Source organism: Lonchura striata, chromosome 2 (assembly GCF_050655825.1).
Source record: "Lonchura striata isolate lonStrDom1 chromosome 2, ASM5065582v1, whole genome shotgun sequence".
Classification (NCBI taxonomy): Eukaryota; Metazoa; Chordata; class Aves; order Passeriformes; family Estrildidae; genus Lonchura; species Lonchura striata.
In genome coordinates this window covers 120,431,533-120,454,992 of record NC_140704.1, presented here as the reverse complement: position 1 = coordinate 120,454,992, position 23,460 = coordinate 120,431,533, and the positions used below count along the sequence as shown (strand labels likewise).

General features: G+C 46.2%; 1 long non-coding RNA gene across 1 annotated transcript; it reads right to left on the bottom strand.

Annotated features, from left to right (window-relative positions):
- Positions 1 to 10,730: 10,730 nt before the first annotated feature.
- On the bottom strand, positions 10,731 to 22,916 carry LOC146768400 (uncharacterized). Its single transcript, XR_014952915.1, has 3 exons — positions 19,722 to 22,916; positions 16,901 to 17,009; positions 10,731 to 15,394 (listed from the first exon to the last, which is right to left on the bottom strand). It is a non-coding gene; the product is annotated as an uncharacterized LOC146768400 (long non-coding RNA).
- Between the last annotated feature and the right edge of the window lie 544 nt (positions 22,917 to 23,460).

Below are 23,460 nucleotides of genomic sequence, written 5' to 3'. Positions count from 1 at the left end.
ACACAGAGGGTGTTCAGCAAAACAAATCCATGTCACTGAAATCCTCTATCTTTTGCAACAGTTAAATAGTTCCACCCAAAGTGCTCTGCCTCCTCTTCTGCCTGATGAGATTTGCTTCTCTGTGTGGAGAACTCTCAGTCTCTCTATTGGTAAGGCATTCATGGTGGAAAAACCACCCTTCTCTTCTTTACAAAGCAGTCATGCCTCATAGGAAATATATACATATGTATATTTGTTAGCTAAAGTAGACAAAACATGAGAAGAATGGCCAAAGAAGGATCAGATCTGGCAGAGCACAGCAAGAGGATGCGAAGTGTCCTTGTGAGACTGAGCCCTGCAACAAGATAAGTGGATGAACACACTGTTCATCGTTTCTAATCCAACTTAAATGTCAGATAAATCCCCAGCTGCACAGCCTGGTCAAGGCAGAAGCATGGTTAGGCATGCTCCAAAAATGGCATTAGATGCCTTAGGAACTTTAATGGCAAAGTCTGAAGGACTTGCATGGTCTAAGCACCTCTAAGGCCATACAGGATCTGAACATGAATTTCAGGGAGCTTAACACTCCAATCCCTTATTTCATTCCAGTTTTAGTTTTATCATGCCTAATTTTCCTCCTTTTTCTGGCGCAAGATGGTGCTACACCTGGGATGGACAATTTATATGAAGGCACATTCCCCAGCCTTTTCTCACAGGGAGTCTTACTGAAAAGAGGAGAAATCTCTGATAAACCACTTGAGAACCACCTGATAAGGATTTCTTTGGGTCCTTTGAGACAGCTGCCAGCTTTAAAAAACAAACAAACAATCCAATGAAAATGCATGGGACCGACAGAGTGGACTGGAATGTGGAGTATTAATTTTTTCATTATCAGCCATCAGGGTAAAGGGAACGAAGGGAATAAATTATATGCCTAAAACATTTGTATGGAAACTTTCCCAAGCTAGATAAAAATTCAATTATTTATTACTTAAGGAAATACTCTAACATCAACCAGTGACCCCTGGCTGGTGTCAATGCTTCCCCAAAAGGATTGCCATTCAGAAAGCTTTATGATTACCACATAAAGTTTAATCAGTGCATTAAAAATAAATTAAAGATTTGCTAATTGTAATGTAATTAGCTTAATATAATTACATTGCTCAGTGACTGAGAATTTTATTGTTATTGTGAGATCTTTTCTCATTTGGGGGGCCTGAAGTTAAGTGGCACAGTATTGACAACCATTTTTTCCCTTAATATTCAGTTTCAGGAATGGCCTGAATTTTTTACCTGAAACTTGCAATTTATCACAATCAGTATCATCACAAATTACAGAAAGCATCCAGTTACATGATAACTTCTAAATGAAGTGTCTGTAACCAGGGCAGTAGCAGCCTCAGCTGTTAATTTGTCATATTTCATAGCCAGCCTGACACCCTGTCCAATTTGCTTGTAAGCTTTATCACAAAGACAGCTATGAGCTGCCTCTGACTCTGAGCAGGATGGGAGAAATGGACAGAAATTCAGCAGCAGCAGCAGCAGAAGCAGCAGCAGCAGCTTTGCTCTACTTCAGGTCCTCTGTTTTTGCATACAATCCAGGTGCAAAATAAACACCCTATGTCTTGATGATGTTTGTTTTCTCCATTAAAATCTCTCCCTTCTTTTCTCTGCTCCCCCCTTCCTCATTAAGACAATCAATTTTTTTTCTTTAAGACTCCCTGCTGACCATAATTCAATGGTTATAGTAATTTATTAGCAGTTAGAGGAGTTATAAGAAATAAGAGGGATAACAGCGCCCAGGGAGCATCATTACCTATCTCACACAGGCTCTCAATTTCAATCCAAAGCATGTCCTCCTCTCAAAATGACCTGTAAGTTTATCCTTTTGGGCAGAAGTTGTGCAGCACTATAAAAATGGCCATGAATATCCCTTCAGGATATTGGTCTCTCCTCTCCTGTTATCTTCCAGATGCTCTGAGGCCCTCAATCAATTTGCATTGATTTAAGCAACATCATTCAATACATATTATCAATCTGATCTGAAGGGAATTGTGTGAAGAGCAGGTCTTCTTTTCTGTTCCTGACATGACAAACACAACACGAGATGCTACGAAATACAAAAAAAAATGGTTTCTAATAGACCAACAGGTGGTAAAAGATGCTTGGACTTAAAAAATGCAAGAAACCATATTTTCATTTGTCTAAAATTTTAAAGTCAGGTTGGCCAACTTGGAGTGCAGGGCGAATGTTAGTTTGGATTAATTTTGTTGATAGTATTGGATCCAAGAACAATTTTTAAGATCCTTCTCTGAGTGTTTGCAACACCAACCACTTGATATGATATCAGGGTACAACCAATACCAGCCTGACATCCTTGGGTTTTTCTGCATAATGAAAAATAAGCCTCTCCTTGAGATACTATTCTCCCTTCTATACCTTTTCTTCTCACCCTGTTGCTGGCTGCCCAGCTGTGCTGCTGGGCTGTGGACTCCACCAGAATATCTAGTAGACAGGCTCTGCAGAGCTCACTTCTCCTGCTTCTAGGTGGTTTTGCAGATCTGTCCCCTATTACACCAGCAACCAAGAGAGAACGAGTAGGAAATTAGCAGAGAGCATTCCAGTCTTTACAGCTGAGCCTCCAGAGGGGCTAATAAACCTCTCTGCCGTCAGAGAGTCAAGGCTAAACAGAGAGCTTGTGGTGTCTGCAGTTAAAAGGAGGAATTTGAGAATGGGGATTGCCCAAGGACACAGAGGCTAAAAGGAGGCAGAAGAATGACAGGACAGAGAAGAATCAAATAAGGTAGGAATCAGTCAAGAAAAGCCACAACTGTAAAAATGGCAGAAAGAAGATAAAAATTTAGAGAAATTTTCAAATTTGAAGGAGCTTATTTGAACCAAGTGACCATATGTCAGTCTCCTGAGGTCTTGCCTTTCATGTTGAACTGCAAGCCCACTGATTCTGTAGGATGCAGTCTTCAGCACACGGCTACCACTGTGAGTGAGTCATTTGGTACAGTTCCTGTGGCAAGAATCCCAAATATGTCAGGCCTGGACTAAAAAGCAAGATGGAGAATGAACACACCTGAAGGCACATTTGGCACTTTAATTCTGAGAAGATATCACTTCTAATTATAGCCAGCCTTATGCCAGCTTACTACCGTTCAAGCGCTTGTGGGTTCGCACATCAAGTGCCAGATTTAATCCATTCAAGGTAAAGCGCAAGAGAACCAATTGCATTTTGCATGCCTTCTACCTGAATGATTTGCTTTGTTGTTCCCAGTTTGCAGTTTGACTTGAAGATTTGCACCCCTCTGGTTAGTTCTGGTTGGCTTCTCTGCAGCCACAGGGGCATATTTTTCAGCTGAATGAAGCCCAGCTGGCAGGCTCAATTTGCCCCACCAATGAGTCATATCTTTCTCTAATTTCACCTGCATGAGAGAATTGCAGCTTCCTCTCCTAATTTCTTCAGTTCAAAATTCTTCCTGCAAAAAGAAGGTTCAAGCTGACCCTAGCACACAGAGCCATAACCCTGCTTGGCTGGAGGACAGTGGCAAAGCTGAAGAGACACCCACTAGTGAACATTACATAAATAGTAAGTTTAGTTAGAGGAAGCCTGTAGCAGTCTGATCCTGTATCATATTTTGGTATTATATGGTGCCTAGTGCTTCACAAGGACCAATGTTCAGGACCCCACAAGGAAATGTTGTTTTCCAGCATGATTTAGGGCTTGGAGCAGAGGGAAGGTTTAATACAATCATGCATCAGTTTCCTTTCCAAACAGCACTGTGAAACACAGAACAGAAGGAGGATTGCCTCTTCACCCCATAAATCCACTTAAGCTTGGATTATGAGCCATATTCACCCAATTTTTGCTGGGAGCTTAAGGTAGCACCATGCTTCTGTTGCTCTGAGGGATGCTGGGAAGCTGGAGTGGGTTCAGGAGGCTCCAAATTTCCACAAGTGCAATGGACACATTCTTAGATGTGAAGGGGTCAGTGTAAGATCAGCCATACTCTGTGTATGGAAATGCATGAAGTGCACAAAGAGCAAGCAGAAGGGTTTGTTTTAGTAAATAGTAGCCTTCAGAGCATGTGTTTTTAGCAGCGCTGCCACACTGAGTTGACAAAGAAATAAAAGGGAATACTTCCCCACACACAAATCTATATTGATCCAAATATGGATCTTGTTTCAGTTTAGAGAACAACTAGCACTGATGCTGTCAAACAGACGCGTCTGAAATTATTTCAGAAGCTCCATTTTTCACCCTAATGCACAAAGAGAGAAATGGAGAAAGGAGAGAAAAGAAAGGAAGGAGGGGAGGAGAAAATAGAAAGAGGAAAATGAAAATAAAATGAGAGGAAAAGGGAAAGGGAAATAAAAGGAAAAAGAAATAGAGCATGGCCAGTGGCAGGCTGTGTGAAACCTCTGCACACATCACCTGCTCCGAGCACTGTCCTTCCCTCACTCATCCCTAATGAGCCAGTTCAGTTGTGCAAGGTAGTTCCTAATTACCTCTCTCTACGGTTTCTCTCTTTCCCCCCTGAGAATGGCCTTTCCAAGAACTTACTTCACATGCACACACCTGGTACTGTGAGATAGGGAGCCTCACCATGGATACCAGCCCCCCATTCCCAGCTGGACACATGCTCTTGGGATTCAAGCAACTACCTTCAGGAGCTATAAACTCCAGATGTGCCTTACCTACTGCCTGGAGACACTGCGTGCAAACGCTGCTCACAACTAATATTCTGCACTCACGCACACACACACACACACACACACACACACACGAACTGGCTATGCAGATCAAGCTCTGAGAAATGAAATAAAGCAAAATGGTAATCTTAATCTTCCCTTTAATATCCTACCCTGTGCCAGATAAGAGCAGCTGTGCTCACACAATGTGTCCAACTGGACATGATAAATAGCCTGGGAGAAAAGAAAAATACACACAGACACACAAATATATATGTGCATACACACATGCTCTAAGGAATTTAAAATATGTTTGTTCACAGAAGTGGTGGCCTCCAGCTCACAGCTTCCTCGATTAAGAAAAGGGTTTATTAGAAATAAAAATGGCCTGCCAGGGGTGGAATCGTACACAAAATCATGGAGTAAATATCTGCATGGGTAGCCTGAAGGGTTAACCTTACCAATGCACAAATACTGACTGGCTCTCCTCCTGTTACAGTGTAAATGCTGATTGGAAGGAAGAGATCATTCTAGGTCAGTACGTCCTTTACATTGTAAATAGCTTGACAGGGGCTAATAAACTGCCTCCTATGGCACCAATAATTTATTATATATTCCTGAGCATCACATGCAATTTTTTTTATTTATACATGTATAATTGGTTGGTTTGATTTTAAAAAGGTGAAGCAGGACAATCTGGGTCAAGAAACATACTTAAACCAGAGGATGCCAAAGGCTTCAGTCTCCCCCAGTCTTAACCTGTGGTGGAGAATAGCATCCAGGTTGCTGCTCCCTGCACTGCTACCAGGACTGTGCACGGCAGCTGGACATCAGGTGGGTCAGCACAGCTGACTTCTCACAGGGATCCAAAGGGTGCACGTGTGGCTACCCGCTCATGCTGCAAAGCAATCCCAGCTGATTTGAGCAATTCTTTGTGAATTGACATGATTGTGAAACTAACAGATTTCAAGCTCTGGCCACTGCTCTGCAGCCTGCTGCCAAGGGAGCCATGCCCCAGAGCCATGCCTCCACTGCACTGCATTTCACACCGATGAGGTAATTGCACTGCAGATGAGGTAACCCTGCGAGCTGCCCAGCAGCTAGAAGAGGTTACCATATGATTCCTCATGTAAACACACAGCACGGTCCCCCGGGACAGAGCCGACAGCTGCGCTCTGCCGCAGCCGAGCTGGAGGCCAGCAGCGGCCCCGGGAGCCCCCGGCCCGCGGGGCTCCGCGCCCCAGCCAAAGCTGCCGGGCGCCGGTGGCGTGTGCCACGCACTCCTCACAGACACGCGGGCAACACTCGGCTTCCAACCCTCTGACAGGGACCCTGATCCTCCGGCACCCCTGCAGCCAGCCTCACCATTCAGATGGCTCTTCGTCTTCCCACACCAGGGTTTCTGAACGCGTGTGCCTTCTCACGCCCTGGTAAGGAGGTGCATCTCTTCGGAACAAGTTCCTGCTGTGGCTGCAGCCGTCAGATCTGGGGGAAACCCCTCCTTTCCTTGCACAGGAGGTGCAGGGGAGAGGATGGGCAAGGCCACTGCAGGGCACCAGTGTGGGGAGCTGCCCTGGCAATCCCCAAAAGTTTGGTGTGCAAGCACTGCCATTTTGTGCGAGTGCACTTTGCGCAGGTGATGTTCCTAGAAAGTCCCCTAATTTGCAAACAGCACAAAAAATTACTTTCGTGATTAGGCAATGTCGATGGCTGCAACCCTCTTCCACCTACAAGTGTACCATCAGAGGATCTGTAGGCCTCTGCTCATCCCGCTGGCAAAAAGCTAAAGCCAAAGCCCCCAAACCTAACATCTTGTCATCAGAGTCTGGAATCGTTGCCATCTACAGTTCTTTACTAGCCAAGGAACCCTACTAGCTCTGTGTTAAGTATTCCCAGTGCCGTTTCCTACCTGGGTGGTAGGCAAAGCAGACCTGTGTGATGAATGTGTGAGGAGAAGGAGAAATTCACAAGGAAAAGAGACCAGGACACAAGCTTGTCAACTCCCTAAGCTCAGAGTTCATCTGCATCCTGCTCAGTGCCAGGAGTTTTCAAAGCCTCCTTGTGACTGACAGGGCAGCTGGGATCCAATCATACCACACCTCCCAGTAACCACAAAAACTGTGTTTGAGAAGTTTGTTTTAACAAACTTCCTCCCAGCAGTGGCAGTCACTGATCTGGAAATATGTTTGGCAGATCTCAATGCAAACTGCATGTGACAAGTGACCCAGAAAAAACCCAAGGACTAACATGTCATTAGATGCAGGAAAGCAGCTAGGATGAACATCTCCTGTTCCATTCCCAGGTTACAAACCTCAGGTCCCCTGGTCTGTCCAGTCCAGAGGAGGTCTAACCAAGCACTCCTGGTAAGTAAAACATGCCTGTGCCAAGCACCCAAAGGAAGATGTTTCCCTCCAACCTGGGGGTATGAGGATCAAGGCGCTCCTGGCAAGAGGGAAGGGCTTTCCATCACCCTCTGGTGAGTTTATTTTGCCAAAAATGGGAACTACTATGTGCAAACCCTGGAGGAAGCCATGTCTCTCTTTCCCCTACCTCCCAGAGCAGATGCTTACACAAGGAACAGGTCAAAATGCATTACTATTATATTTGGAATATATGAAGGGACACAAATCTATTACCGCTGGAGCTGAGCTCACCTCACTTTGCAAGGGCTGAGGTCAGGAATCTTCACTCCACTCTGAGCTCACAAGATGCCAGAGGGACAGAAAGATCTCCTAAAGTCCAGCCAGAAGGGATTCAAAAAAGCCAGGGGAGAAGTGGGGCCATCATATACCCAGCTCCCTCAGCCTGGAGAGCCAGCAAGGTCTGCTCCAGCAAACCTGCATCACAGCCCCAAGGATCTGTGCAGTGGGACATGTGTTGGACTCCAGACACCACTGCCAGATTTTTTAAAGATGTGTCTAACTTTATAAGCTCTAGAAGTTGCTGTCATGCATAATGAAATGCAGTTAATAATTTCTTTGCCTCATGCTGTAGCTGGATCATCTGCTACAGATGACTTTCTCCTTCTGTAGGGAAAAGCAAAATGATCAGGTTTTATACGTCCCTCTCTCAGACTGGGTGCCAGTCACCATTCAGTGAACACCAGGTCTGGCAGAGTCAGAACTTCCCTCTGCTTCAAAGGCACCTGTGAACAGCAGATGGCCGGGGCCTAGGGGATGCCTGCCATGACAGTCCCCAGCCCCTTGTCTGCATGCCACCCACACCTTTCAGATGTGCACTGGCTTAAAAGGCAACACATAGCCACATCAAGGTAGCCTGAGGGGCTTGAGCTCTCCCAGACCAGTGTGTGAGCAGCTCAGGTGGGATTCACTTCTCTGACCCCTGCTTGCAGTGTAAATTTTACCTTCCAAGCTTGTCATTCCCTCTCACACTTTGGGAGACAGGCAGGCATGCTTTGGGCACAGCCAGCTCAGAAATGGTTACAGCCCAGGATGAACCACCCTTCAAAGGTGCTGTAAAGGGTCTCTAAGGTCATTAGCTTGGACCTATCCCCAGAGGAAGCCATTGTTGCGCTGCCCATGTGGAACAGGTCCTCAACCCCAGGGCACAGATCCCAAACTTTTGCTGCTCTGCCTCGGGATGCAACTTCCCCTTTGAAGGCCTGAACACAGGTGCTGTAAGGAAGGCAGGGCATTAATTATGGCAGAAACTGATGGAGAACCAGCAGGAAAAGAGTTAAGAGAGCCAGGGCTTGTTGCTATCCAGGAACCCAGGCTACCTCACCTCCCAGGATAACCATCAGCCAGACCTTTCTCAAGCCTTTTTTGGCAGGCTTCATTGTCAGAAAACCACCTGTTACTTGGGAGAGATTCAAATGCATAATGAATTAAAAAAGCATATTGTGTGTTACTATCTAGCCCCCAGACAGATGTGTTATTTAAGTGTGGGTATGATCTGTGCTGTTAATTTTAAACAACATACGATCAAAGATCATGTCTGGCTTTGTGCTTTGCTTCCTTTCAGGTTCTGGCTTGTGTGTCCATGCCAGACAGTTGTGGTTTCTGTCATATGGCAGGAAGAGCTTATTTTACATGCTGCCTAAATTTATATTTTATTGCACATTAAAGCAGCCCATTGGAATTAAGTTATCACATTGTTTATAATGGTAAGCGAATCTTGGTTGTGGAAAAGAGTACCACACAAAGGGAATTTTAGAAACACCTATTCCCTATGCTCAGGACATTCAGCCATTTTAAAGACAACAGCAGAGTGAAGAGCAAGAACAAAATATATAAACCACATCACCGCTCCTATGGGAAGGATAGAAACTGTTGGAAATGGCAGTACTGCCAACCAATCAATCCAGAAGCACCAGTCAGGCCCTTGGCAGACAGGGAGACATGCTTAACAGATCATGAGATTTAAAAAAAAATAATACCGTTGAGGTTCTTTTGTTTGCTTCTCAGCCTGAGCCTCCAGGGTTTGGTGCCCAGATAGAACAGCTCAACATCTGCCCTGGACAAACAACTAAGTAAATAAACTGACCAAAAGCAGAGGAAGGAAGAGCAGCCCTGTGTGATTGTTCAGCTCCACCTCAGAGGCAATGCATGTTTGAAGGAAGATGTCAAGTTAAGCAACAGGAGCTCTGGCACACCCAGAGTGGTAGAGGGGTACGTTTCTTGGTGGATGCCTAATTACACTGCTTTCCAAAAAAACCCACACAATTTAGAGCACATGTAAAGCACAGCAAAAAAAAGTCATTCTTGCTGATCTAGAATCGCTGTGTAGGATAGGGGTTTCATCACCAGTATTTGAGGATACAGAGATAATATCAGTTCAGACTTTCTGGATAAATATATGAAGCGAGATTCATCATAAGAGAACTGAGAGTACTGGTTTAACATCAGTAAACAATGAGCCAGACCCAGCCCTCATCTGCACCAAGGTAAATGTAATGCTGCTGCCATTGCAAGCACAGGGGCAGTGACCAGTCACTGCCAGTTGCCCACCTCAGAAATATGTTGGGGTTCCAGCCCTTCTTTCACTAACAGAAGGCAAGCATAGCTTCTGCCAGGCTGTAGACAGCTGCTAGGCTTTGACCACCCTGCTGGGGAGGTAATAATCCTCTGACACACAAGTTACTCAGGTTCATTACAGGAATCAGTCATCTCTTCTGCCCAGGTGTTCTGGGAGTACTGCTCTGACTAAAGGCTAGGGGCATCCTGCCCCTGCTCCACCTGGGCCAGGGATTTTGGCCCAGATTTCCTTCACAGCCTTTTCATCTGCTAAGAAACTGTTCTTTCTTTGTTGCAGGGTTTCAGCTCTGCCCACTTCAGGTGCACAGGAGGCCTCACGGTCCCCCAACACCAATGTGCTCCCAACCACACACAGATGCATGAACAGGGCTAGCCACTGGCTGCCACTATCCCTGTGAGAGGCAAGCCAGACCTCCATCTCAGCTGTCACAGAAATAAAGAAAGCTAAAAAACATGAGCTCTCCCCTTCCAAGGCTGTATTAAGAGTGGCTCCAGCCAGCCAGCAGCCAGCCATCAGCTGAAGTGCTACTGCTCTCCAGCCACTATCCACCCATCCTCCCTGCTGGGGATAAAACATCACCCTAAAACCTCTCCATGGAGGAGACGCAGAGAGGAGCTGTCTGTGATACATCTCATCTGAAAAGGCTGTCCCCACCTCTGGGAGCCAGGCTGAAATGCTGTGCGAAGGCACAGAGGTGAAGCAGTGAGCAGGGGTTAAAGGGATTGCACTGCGCTGCTTTAACAGAGAATAATCCTGCTCTGGGACTGCTGCTGTTTGAAGACCTGAAAACACCCTCATCCACACACACAGTACTGAGCAGGAGAGTATAAGGGGTAAGAAGGGATTGTTTGAGAGATGATACCAGAGCTGAGAAGAGGATTTTAAAGAGCACAAACTCATTTTATATGGCTGAGTGCTGGCGACACTAGGAGAAATTCAGTGGATTATGTTGCACCAGAGGTCAGAATATAATTGTCCCTTCTGGCCTTTAAAACCTGTGAATGTATAGAGGAACCTTGAAATGACCAGATTCCTCAGGAATTTGATTCCTGAGGTTTATTTATTTATTTTCTTACCAGCTGCCAGACACAGCATGCTCCTAGACAAATAAGGAGGTGGTAGCTATGGGGTGAGTATATCAGTAGTGCTAATCTCTTGTGGGGTTTCCTTGTAGAATATCTATCTGCCACAGATGAGACAAGGTTAAGGGATATAAGACGGTTTCATCTTAAAATACTAAGAACCACACTGCTATTTCAGAAGTGACTAGATGTTAGGGAGAACTAAATAACTTGGAGCACAAATACTCTCCTAGATTTTTTAAAAACAGAACTTTCCCAGCCCCCATATTAAATAGCTCTCTGTTGTCCTTGCAAAGGGCCAAAGATCTAAAGATAGCTCCACTAATTGCTGCTTCCCTTTGTCCCTTAGCTCTAGAAATTCCCAACTTCTATATTATTACTTCATCATCTTAATTGTGTAAGAAACTTTTCACAGAATTAATTAGAATAAAATAATAGTAATACAAGAATAAACAGTTATTAGTATCTAGGTAGCACCATTTTTAGAGCAGGTACTTTGTGAAAGACTGTTAGTCAACACTTCTGTGTGCACATGCTCATGCTCATGCTGGACAGCCTCATTCTGCAAACCAGGGACACACCCTGTGACCTGTGCTCACACCAAGGAGCTGTACCTCTCCTGAGACATGCACTAAAGAAAGGACAGAGAAGTAACTAAATGGGGGCTGTTCCAGCTCTGAAACAGGAAGAGAAAACCAAGAAAGTTTGAGGTGATTTACAGCCACTGTTGCCTTCTCTGCAGCCCTGGAGGTACAGGACCCAATCTACTCTATAACTGATATCCACGTGGGGAAGCAACTCGGAAACAGCTGACCCTCTGATATTACACAAAGACCTTCAGCAGACCAATTTACCAGTGTCATTCATTTGCACCTTTCAACTTAATGATACCTTACAGGGACGAAAAATTCAAATTAAAAATTGAAGCTATTAATATATCTTTGAAAATGGTAATGGAGCAAGATTAAGACCAATAGGAGGCCACTAATCTTGGCATACTTGTGATTTTGTACCCTTTAAGTAACTGTAATACCTTGTTCAAATTCCAACATAAATAGGATTTTTCTATGAGGGTGTTAGTGCTCCTGTTGCACCAAAAGCCGTATTATATTTTACAAGTCCTAGAGCTGAGAATCCTCACTCCCAAAATAGACCTCCTCACCAGATGATATTAACACAGCTGACAAAATAACATTACATTGAGAAATACATCTGTAGAAAGTGAAATAGAAAAGCAGAAGAACTTTTCTACTACAACTTTTGGAAGTGTTCAAGGGGCTTGCAAGGTAAGTAGAATGCATTTTACAACCTTGTAGCACAGATACTGTATATTGCAAGGTAACCATGTCCTCTTCCTTCTGTACTTCTGCCTTCCTGGTAACTACTGACAGGCAGACTCACATAACAAGCGTCAGTCAAGAACAGGCAGCAGGAGGGAACTGCTCCCAACCACCTAACTGCATCTTTAAATTTCTCTTCTCCCTGCCCTCCATTATATCTGTCTGCTTGTCTCTGTGAATGCCTGTTTCCCTGGAAGGGAGGAGGGGACCCAAACAAACCCTGAAGAAATCCCAAATTTCCTTTGTAGGGGGAAAAAAATATCTATTCTCTGGAGATCAAACCTTCAGTGAATCATTTTTCCACTGCTCTGACATGTCAAATACTCCAGTGATTCACCAGTCATGGAACTCTGATTCACCTGTAATAAACAGGGTTGATTGCTTCCCAGAAGCACTGGGGTTTGCATCATTCTCTGAAGGCTCCACTTCCTCCACGCAACTTCTCACCTCCCTGCCACACACCAAAGCCACAGCAGCAGCCAGGGCGGTGACAGGGAGCAAGAAATCCTGACTACTGGTTTTAGACTAAGGGGACAGGAGGGAAGACAGTTTTGGATAAGTGAACGGCACGAGGAAAAGTTAGGAGGGTCCTTGGATCTTCCTTGTTCCTGTTTAAGCATGAAAGTGGGAAGGACAGAAAAGAAGGAACAGGAGTTTGGTATTTATTTGTGGCTCTCATTTGGTTCATCTCCCTGACAGCACAGGACAGTTTCTCCAAGAGAGAGCACCAGAAATAGAACTGACATTACATCTAATGAGCTTTTTGGTGGCATATTCATTAAGCTTGTAGAAAGGGTAAAGAAATTCAGGAAGCTAAGTCTTGGAAAGGCTCCAACTGGACCCTTTTGATTCATTAAAGGAGGGAGTAAAATGAACCATGCCCCAGGGCAATCGTAAAAGTATAGTAGAAAAGCAGGAAAGGGTCAATTCATTAAGGACTGTGGGACCCCAGAGGTCCCTAGCTGGGCAGTGTGGGGATAGGGCCACGGGATGGCTGGGGCACGATGGAGCCCAGCACCAGGGATGTCCACTTGCCCTTGGCATGCTGGAGGAGCTACTGGTGCTTTGTTCTGAGTCCCAAAAGGCATCAGTGCAGGGATCTCAAAAAGTCCTTGCTCCCCACAGTCGCCATGAGTTCCCCATCCACTACCATGAACAGCTTTCCTGCTTCCATCTCTAGCTTGGATCGGTCTTTCTGCCTGCCAAAGGGAGGGGGAAGGGGGAAAAGTCATGCAGACCCTCCCGAGCCTTGCAGGAGCAGGGGGAGGGAGGAGGAGGCAAACTCAATTGAGCAGCTTCGCGGGGGGCCCCAGATTTTCTCAAACCAGTCACGCCAGCTGCAGCCCAGCCATGATGAGAAAGGAGAGGAGACAGTGCGGCAGCGGCTCCTGCGACCCCGAGGGAGGAGGAGGAGGAGGCGGCCCAGGCTGCTAAACTGACACCAGGCAAAAGTTGGCCACGTTTTCCCCCAGCCACGGAGGAATAGCGCAGGCAAGTCAGATGTGACCGTGCTACAGGAGCCAGGAGAAAATAAAAACAAGTGACAGCTGACTCTTGAGGACTTTTGTAGGGGGGTGAAGGGGGGAGAGAGGGCAAGGAGGGAGGGAGAGACCTACAAATACTGGGGGAAGGGCAGAGCGCAGCCCAGGAGCCTTCTGCAGCAGCAGATGGAGAGGGAAGCTACCGCTGATTCCTGCAGAGTCAGGGAAGGAGAGAGACAGCATTGCACCGAGGTGATCACATGAATAGGGAATGAAGGCGCAGAACAAAGAAGGGGTTTTGGGGAGAGGGAGCAGGAATTCTTCACAGGACCCCCAGAGCTGGGGCATCCCAGTGCGGAGCCCTAGGCTGGGGGCAGACCTGCAGGGTAGCTTGGGCACGGCCAGTTGAGGCTGCTGGAGGACAGAGTCAGTGTGAGCGGGGGAGCGAAAGGGGAGACATTTGTGCAGTTACTGCGGGCTGAAGCTCACTAATACCCGACAGAAGAGCTAATTCCCAGATCAGGACGCAAGCACGTGGTGGAAAGTCTAAATTCCCTTGCTCTGGGCTCCTCTAACCTGCTGCAGGATTAAGCCACGGAGGCTGTGAGTAAGTGATGCCTGTCTTTCTGCTGGTCCTGAGGTCCCCGATGTGCCGGCGATGATTGTTATGACAGTCATTTTGGATGTGATTGGCACCTCCTGGTTAGATCAAGGTCACTGTTAGAACACATCTTTTCATTAAAATGGCCGAGAGCCTATCAATGACCACAGGCCATGGCTAATTAAGGGAGGACCCAACGCCCCCACAGGACTCAGTAATCAGGGCTGATGCTGAGCCACCCACCCGAAGGGAGCCGGCAGAGCGATCCTGCCCCCAGCGCCCTTGCGTGCAGGGAGGACAAACCCATCCTCGGCATGCCGGGCCACCCACCATCCTCACTGCTGCCACATCTGAGCAACAGCATCACCTCCTGTCAACAGCTCACAGGAGCATCCTGGGCACCTGCAGATGGCCCTTGTGTCCAGCTAGGTATGGATCCTTGAAAGGGGAAGGATGGATGACAACAGAATGCTTACAGTGCAATCAGGTGCACATTCGAGGGACAAAGACCCATAAGCAAGCTTTAGATTTGAAGAAAATCCTTTCAAAAAATGTCCAATTATCACCACAGTGTAATAATAACTAATTCCTGGGACAGTATGAGGTTGTCTCCATGCAGACTGTAGCAAACATGACAAGGTCTTATTAGGAAAGGATCTCATGTGAATGAGTTAAAAAAAAAAAAAAAAAAAAAAGTCAGTTTATTCTACAACTAAAAAAAAAAAAAATCTTGAAAATTGAGGGAAAGCATTTTATTCCAAAGGCTGCTGCGTCTTTCAGTTCTGTGTCACAGCATTTCTGTCCAGATTCTTTCCTAGGGCTCTTTTATTTATTTTCCCACTACTGAATGATAGTGGAACAGTTCCTCATCATGGGAAAATGGGCCTCTGGGCTGCCTCCAGACTGCCACGAATAACATCTATTTACTTTTACTATCAAGACAAGCCACACTGCCTTGTGTTCTCTTACTGCCAAATTCTTCCCAGTTCAACACCATTTGTACCTTACAGAGAGGTTGTGCTAATCTCAAGAGAGCTGTGTGAGCCTCTTGCAATGCAGTTCCACACAAGTCTGTTTGATGATGAGCTTTCCCTATTTTGGCAAAATATTTCCCCTTTGTGTCCAGCTCAGAATGAAAAGACGTTTTGGAATTATTGCCGCATCCAGGTGTGCCTTCCTTGTTTTGTGTCTGTGGAGGCCCTGCCCAACTTCCACCTAGAGATGAAAGAGAACCAATTATTGGAATTTGGCAATAGGACAAGGGGTAATGGCTTTAAAGTGACAGAGGGCAGGTTTAGATTAGATATTAGGAAATAAATTCTTCACTGTAAAGGGGGTGAAACAATGGACCAGGGTGTCCAGAGAAGTTGTGGATGCCCCATCCCTGGAAGTGTTCAAGGCCAGGTTGGATGGGGCCTTGAGAAACCTGGTCTAGTGGAAGGCTCTTGTCAGGGTCATTCAAAATGGGTGATCTTTAAAGTCCCTTCCAACCCAAACCATTCCATGATTCTATATGAAGCCTATTCTCTGTGATTCCATGGCATCACACATTTCTGACCCACTGACTATGGGAAAGAATTTTTACTTCCTAAACACCACCTGATATACTTTCAACAGGTTCCTGGTAGAGAAGGAGAGGGAAGCTCAATCCCCTTCCCCTGCTCTCAGTAAACAAATGCTTTTCCAGCCTTCCCTTCACTTTCTCCCAGCCACTGTGGTTTACAGCTTCCATATCAGGCCCTGCACCTGAAGATAGTCTTGTAGAATATTCAGTCCAGTTGGGGTCTGGCCTTGTTTCTTCACACAAGGTTAATAACAACAATAGTGATGTTTAATTTTGACTGTGATTGTGGGTGAATGGCAAAAGACACAGCAGGGACTTAATTCCTTGCTTGGGAGATGTGCTTTCCAACACAACTTATTAAAAGTGTGTTTTAAAGAATGCTTTTTTAATTGCTTTGAAAAGAAGGTAAGCCATGTGTAATTCAGTTGGAATCTCACTCTGATCTGTAACTGCCTAATCCAGGCCAGGACTTTGAGAAACCCATTGCAGTGACACCAGGCACCTACTGTGAGAGCCAGTCTGGGAGCTAGACAGCTAGGAAAAACTACAGCTTTGGTCTGTGTCCAGCAGCCTAAATAAAAAGTTTCCTTTCCATGCTTCGCATTCATCACAAAAGAGCACTAGCTATTTCTTTTATACAGTAAATATGCACTGCCACAGAAACATATCACATTAAGGTCACGCTGGTAAAAGCTCATGCATAGGATGTTAAAAATGAGGTATTGTAATTATGTTATCTCAGATGAATTTCTCCTTTTTAATGACACATGGTATTCATGCAGAAATGTCAATCCCAAGCATACAAAGAGTATTTGTTGCTTTATTCTGTCCCTCATTAAAGCATCATAGAGTTGGCTTTAGAAAAAATTATTTTGGTATAAAAGTGTATGTTCATGTATATAAGTGTGTGTATAGAATTGTGATTGTTTATTTACTTTCCATTGTCCATTTGCACATTGGTGATGTTTTATGTTCTTTTCACAAAGGTGTCAATGCTAAAACTGAGATTTTTCTGTTATTCACGAGACTCCAGAGGCTTGGACTTAAGTACCAAATGTTATGAGTTCATGATGAGGTACAACCTTAGTTATATTTTACAAGATAAATTATATATACTAAGCCAGCAAAGAAAGAAGTACTTTGAAAACACAACTCACCTGAAATGCCTCTGTGTTACCATTACTAGGAATTGAACAGCTGCATCTTCTGACTTCAGTATTAACAGTACTTTTCTAATAGTTTGCTATGCACTCAATCTTTGTGATGCTGTTTAAAAAAGAGAGAGAGAAAATTGAGCACTGAAGTTCAGCAGTCTCAGGGGGAAATACAGTGGGGAGTAGCAAATTTTGAGCAGTGCTAATTCCCATGCTGCTAATTGGACAGAGGCCATTTCCTGCACGCTAAAGTCAAACAGGACATGAGCATATGGGCTTTCAGAGAGAGAGCTGGGTCTTTGCAATGGAAAAGAAAACACATACTAAAAAACCACCCTAGAAGCCCCATAGAATATCAGTGATTGCAGAGAAATTACAGACAAATTGCAAACTTAAAAGCTATATGCACAGATGCTGCTCCTATTGCTTCTGGGAGAACTGTGCCTTTGAAGAGATGGTACTTGTTCCTTGGGGATATGCCATTTGCAGTGCCCAGTATTCTCCCTTGGCCCTACTGTTAAAGGGAATAGGGTTTGATTTGTTTTCTTTATTAATTTTTAATTATTTTTCACTTTATCTGCATTTCTTATAGGTTTCAATGGCAGGATGAGATCTTCATTGGTAAGCTTTCCTGAGAGAAGCCAGTGTAGTTCTCACGGGCTGGAGGGTTGCAAGCTCTGTAATGTTGCAGAGCGGACAGACCTGCCCTACAAGGATGAAAGTCTCCATGTCAGTCAGCCACAGATTTTTATTCAGCTGGATCATATTCAGCTAAGCAAACATTTATTATCAGTGGGAACCATATATTACAAGTATCAACCATTACCTGCTCTTCTTTAAACATGTTAAATCCAAGCACAAAACACTAGAAAAATTGTTTTAGGACAGGCATAAGGAGGTAACACTTCAGGGATATGACAGAGCTAGGTTCCTAGGGGTGAGAGGGATGCTCTAGCAGGAGATGCTGACTGGCTCACTTCCCTTTATCTTCCTGCAAAGAAACTGGTGTGGGGCAGGGTCAGAAACAGGGCACTAACTAAACATTTTTCCGATCCATTGTGGCAAGGATGGTGATGGTCCAAAAGAGTTGATTTTCTTCTATTAGCTGCTAATCAAAGATGCCCCTTTTACTTCATTTGACAGTTTATTCTGCCTACAGCAGTCTCTCCTACACAACACCCTGCCAAATACAGATGCACAGAAGGTGCTGTGCAGAGAGTGAGCATGGAAAATATCAGCTGTCAGAGTGGGGGATTTAAAAAAGTCAACGGCCACGGAACAGAGGGACACAATGGCTCTCATGATGGAGCCAGTCACAACGGGCAGCACAAGCAGCAGCATCCCTATTAGAGGAGTGAACCTGCTGCATCTCCATCCAGCTTCTGCCTGCAGCCGCAGCTGCCGGCTGACCGCCTGGTTTAGCTGCTGCTGGGACTCCCTCAGTGGCTGTCACACCTGCTCTGCCCTCCCTTGGAAAGCTGCCAGAGGAGAGAGCAGACAAAGGACGAGCAGCACAGCTGGAGCTGCTGGAAGCTGCAGGCTACCCGGGCTGGTTTAGCGCTCGCTCAACGCCCCTCTTCCGTAGGAAACCTCTTTTCCTGCCGCTGAGTTCGGCTCTTCAAGCTCCCTCGTGCTTATCCCTTGCCGTCGTTTTTAAGGCATTACTGCAGAATTCCTTTGTGTGTTTCAGCATTATTATCGCTGTTTCTCACTGGTTTAGCCACTGCAGACGATACATCTTCATTGCTGGCTGTGTCCACAGAGCCCGTTTAGGTGGCCTGCCTTGGTGTCCGCGCTTGTTTCCATGGCCCAGGACAGCAGGGTCCTGCTGGAGCGCATGGGCACCACAGCAGCGGAGAGGGGGTTAATAAAGGGTTTAATACCAAGAGGCCACACAGCAAAGCCCAAGTTAGGGGCAGCTGCACCCCTCCCCCCGGCCTCCATCCTGCTGCAGGAGCCCTGGCAGGGATGCAGCACTCAAGTGCTTCTTTCCCCACTTCCCTCCTGCCCCACTTGTGTGATGTAAAGCAATCCTTTTGTTTCCTCTTTAAGACATTAGCCTCAGGGGCCATTACAGGGAAAAAAAGGTAGCTGGGGCTCTTTTATCTGAAGGAATCCATTAGGAGTGGGGGTCTTTTCGTTCCTGCATGCCCAGGGAGCAACTCCTGCTCCAGGGAGCAACTCGTTGCTCCGTGGTCACCTCCTCCCTGCCCCATGGCCATCTCCTCCCTGTTCCAGGGACATCACATCACTGCTCCAAGGACATCTCCTCACTGCACCATGGCCCCCTCCTTATGGCCAGCTGCTCATCCCAATCCAAAAATGGGTCAAACAGTGTCACTATGGAGAAAGGATGAGTCTGCTGTTCAGAGCCCCCCAAAAGAAGAGGCTGAAAGGAGGAGGAGGAGGAGGTGTTTTTAAATACACCCCAGTGTAACAGATTGGCTTTCTCTTTACTGACATTTTGGGTGACTGAGGAGTATTTAGTGCTCTGGCACGTCTTTGTGGCTATTGAAAGCAGAAACTCATTCTTGCTCTGTTTATTCTTGCACTGAAAGCAGCAGGCCCTGTGCATTTGCAAGATTCCAGGACCTGAGGCTTTAAATAAAACCCCTGATATTATGACACTCTTAATAAACTTGAAACCACTGAAATAATAATAAAGAAATGGGGAAAAAAAAGGCAGAAAGAAAAAGACAGGGAAACTAATTAGGTAGTGGGGAGGAGGAGTTCTTTTTGAGCATATCCTTTGCACTTCCCCAAATCAGGAATCACAGAACAAACATTTGTGCTGTGCATGCCACCAGGACACACAAGGACCTACCTTAGGCTAATATAAATTGCCTGAGTTCCAGGAAGGCATTACCAACAGATAGGAGTCTGCTCCAACCTCACCGGAGACCAAGCAGCCGTGGTCAGCCCAGAGCCAAAGCAAGCCCGCCAGCCCAACTGGGTGTATTTACCCAGGCTTGGTGTTAACTGCTAGCACCATTATGTGGCTTTACCGCAGATAGGAGCTGGCTTGCACAGCAGTGATTCAGAAGACAAGCAGGGCGAGGACACCAAAATAATCCTAACTAAATACAGTGTTCAGCACAAAATATGCAGATTAGTGTAGAAAAGGTGCCAGCGTGCCTTGCTCCTGTTTAAGTTGTGAGATATTGGATGCATTTGAAAGGCCTTACTCAGCACCTACCTCTATCCATGCAAGGGGAAGCACCTCTGGAAGCTTTCCCCACAGGCACAGTCATGATGGGCACCACCGAATAGTTAAAAATCGAGGGAACAAATGACAGCAGCTGCCAGACCCATGGTGGGAGCATGCGTGTGAGCAGAAATACATGAAAGCCCCCAGCCAGAGCTGGTGGGAGCAGGAGTGTTACCATGTCTCCTTGTCAAAGTCAACGGGGAGAGACATGCCAGTGGGCTGACAGCAGATCACCTCCCTGGGCCCTGCCCTGTCCTGCCCTGCACTGCCCTGCCTTATGGTGGCTTTACGAGGGAGATGGAGGGTGAGGAAGTAAGTACAGGCTTTCTTCTCCAATTTTGTTGCTTTAGAAATTTGGGGTCATGGGGAAAGCCATAGGGGGGATTCACACTTTGCTCTTCAAAAATCAATGGTTGTACATTCCTTGAACCCACATGCTCAGTCTCCAAAATATTTCAAGTTCACCCTTGCAGGTGTGGACAGGCCCAGAGAACAAAAAATAAATGTAGGAGGACTCCTGCCAGCGAGCACCCATGGGAAGGCCAGTGTCTCTGCTGCTGCCCATTCTGACAGGTCTCCCTCTGCTGTATCATAAACGTCCTCCCCACTCACCATATGTCACACATACCCTCCCTGGACTCACCAACACAATTATGCTGGGCCTCAGCACAGCCAGGGGACAACATCACTTTCCCCGTCAGTTCAGCACTGCTGTCGGTGGCTGGGGAGATGAGTGACCCCCAGCGAGTTCTGTCACAGCCAGCAGAGTGGGAACAGGGTGGAGTCCAGTTGCTCGAGGCAAGACAAGTGGAAACACAAAGGTAGCAGGACGCTACTACAACACTGGTATGAAAAATATTTAAACATGTATGATATTGTAGAAGTGACCTCTTTTGCTGTGATGATCCTTCTTCAGCACAGGCTAGTGCCACAAAACAAGTGAGGATGTGTGTTGTCTGCTGGTAGGACGGCACATGAGCACTGACCTAAGCAGCCCCTCTGGCAGGGCTCAGGCACCAGGATCCACAGCTCAGGTCTGGTGTCCCACTGTGCAAACTCATCAGCAAAGTGTCTACACCAATCTAAGCAAGTGTACACAGGGAGAGGGTCCTACAGTGGATGTGTATTTTGTATTAGGGTTTTGTGCTGAGGAATAAGATGCAGGAAGAGGGAGGTGGTGCCTTACACACACCCCAGCTGCAACAACAGCCTGGTGGGAAGCAAGCACCAGTGAGCATGCAGGCCACAGGACAGGCCCTGAGCACATCCAGTGATGCCTGCAAAGATGTGTTAAAAGCAGCCTGATTTCCAAGCCTGGGCATACCCCTGCAGATTTCCTTCAAGGAAGGAAAGTGACTAGCAAGCCCGTAGCTGCCCATTAACGTGACATCTTGGTTGCACATTTCTCAGGGCTGTGCTGCCAGCCCCTTTGCACTTCAGGGTGACATGGCTGACCATGACTCCACCAGGCCATGACGTGGGTGTCTTCTGTCTGCTGGCATGGCAGAACCTCACTGATCAGCCACAGAGCTACATCTGGTGCTGGAGGTAGCGTAGGTGTCTTGCTCATCCTAGGCTGATGTTCCCAGCAAGGCTGGTGAGCAAACAGAGGTTAATTGCATCCAGTCAGGGAGGATGGCTGCTCAGGCCTGCCCGGCATTGTGCTCAGCCATGTAAGGATGTGCTCCTCGAACCATGCAAGTCAGGCTGATAAGAGCCAGGGAGAACTGCAAGAGATTTTGAAGAGAGTTAATACAAATAAAATAGGTAATCTTTAGGAGAATTGCAAAAAAGGCTTGTCTTTCTCTGCCTGGAGAGTTACTGCTGACACTGAGAAACTGTCCTAGCAAAGAGCTCCCATAAAGACATTAGAGGAATGTGATGGAAACCCCACCATTTGAGATGTGATTGACTGGACAAAACATTGAAAATATGATGGCTCCAAAGCTGCCAGAAAAATACATCAGAGCAGATCTCATCTATGACAAGTGTATTATGTGCTTACAGATGGATCTATACAATACCCCACATCTGACCCAGGGTCACAAGCATAAAACAGTGGGAGTCACTATAAACACACTTATAATTATTTGGGAAATTCTTCTCCTCCTTCCATTCATTAAAGAATACTATTTTGTTTCTCTTCCCACTACTTTACTCACAAAGAATTTGAACCTCAACAGATTAGAGTTTGTAGAACTTTGCGGGGTTTGGAAAAGACTTTAAAATTCAAGCCACTTACTGGAGGAATCTGCTCTGCCAAGATGTGGAGAAAATGTACTCCTTATCTTTGAGAATCACTTCTATATCTCATTGGTGTGCAAACAATAAACAACACTAAGGGTGATGTTTCTGACAGTCCTTGCAGCCTCATGAGCAGGATTTATGCTGGGTGCCTGTTACACATTGCTGTCACAGTCCTGTTGCTTTATGTGCAATTATACTCAATCTTGGGAAGGTGCACTGGCATTTTTGCCAAACACTGCTCTGTGCAGAGGCCATATGAAGATGATGCTGTGAAGGGATAGAGAACTTTTTTCACCTGCTCCCTGCCCCAGTTACAAGCATTTACTGGGGCAGAGGCCAGACATACTGGGAAAAAGGGCTCAGGCAATCCAGTTAGCCTAGCTGATGGGCTTGCACGCCTTGGCAAGTAGAAAATAACTAACACACAGAATTTGTTTAACCCAGCATGTTTTAACCTGTTTGGGTGTCAGCTCTGGAGTCTGACCTTGGGTGCTCCCAACCCTCACAAGAACATTGTGCTCTTTCTGCAGTGATGCCCTCAGCTGCAAGTGCCCAGGGCTGAGGTGGCCTGCGAGAGGCAGGTGGGCTTTCCTCAGCCCTTCCTCAGCCACTTCACCCTTGCACTCACAGAGGCAGGAAAGTTGCTCCCAGTCAAATCTCCAGGCACTGCAGCAGCTGGGGCTGGATTGCCTGGACCTAGACTTTGTGTCATTCATTTCTCCTGCACTGGGGAATGGCTCTCTGGGGCCTTCGACATCTGCTGCCTCTTGCCCAGGCTGCAGTACTGATTATTTGAGCTGGCATGGGTTCAAGAAGGGACTACAATATTTTATTGTGCCAGTGCTGATTTTCTGAAACCTACCCCAGAGGCTAGGAGGATGGATGGATAGGGAAGAGGTAGGTAGGTAGGTTTTCCAGAACTCTGTAGCATGGTGGGGGGGGCTCCCATTCCCAAGGGTGTTGCAGCCAAAGTGCTCCAATGGGAAGGACATTTTGCTTGCCCTTGGAAAGTGGCTGTGTGAGGGGAACACATCACTATGAAAGGGGGAGAAGATGTTTTCCTTGGTTTGGCTGGGGAGGGCTGGAAGCAGGATTGGGAAGAAATCCT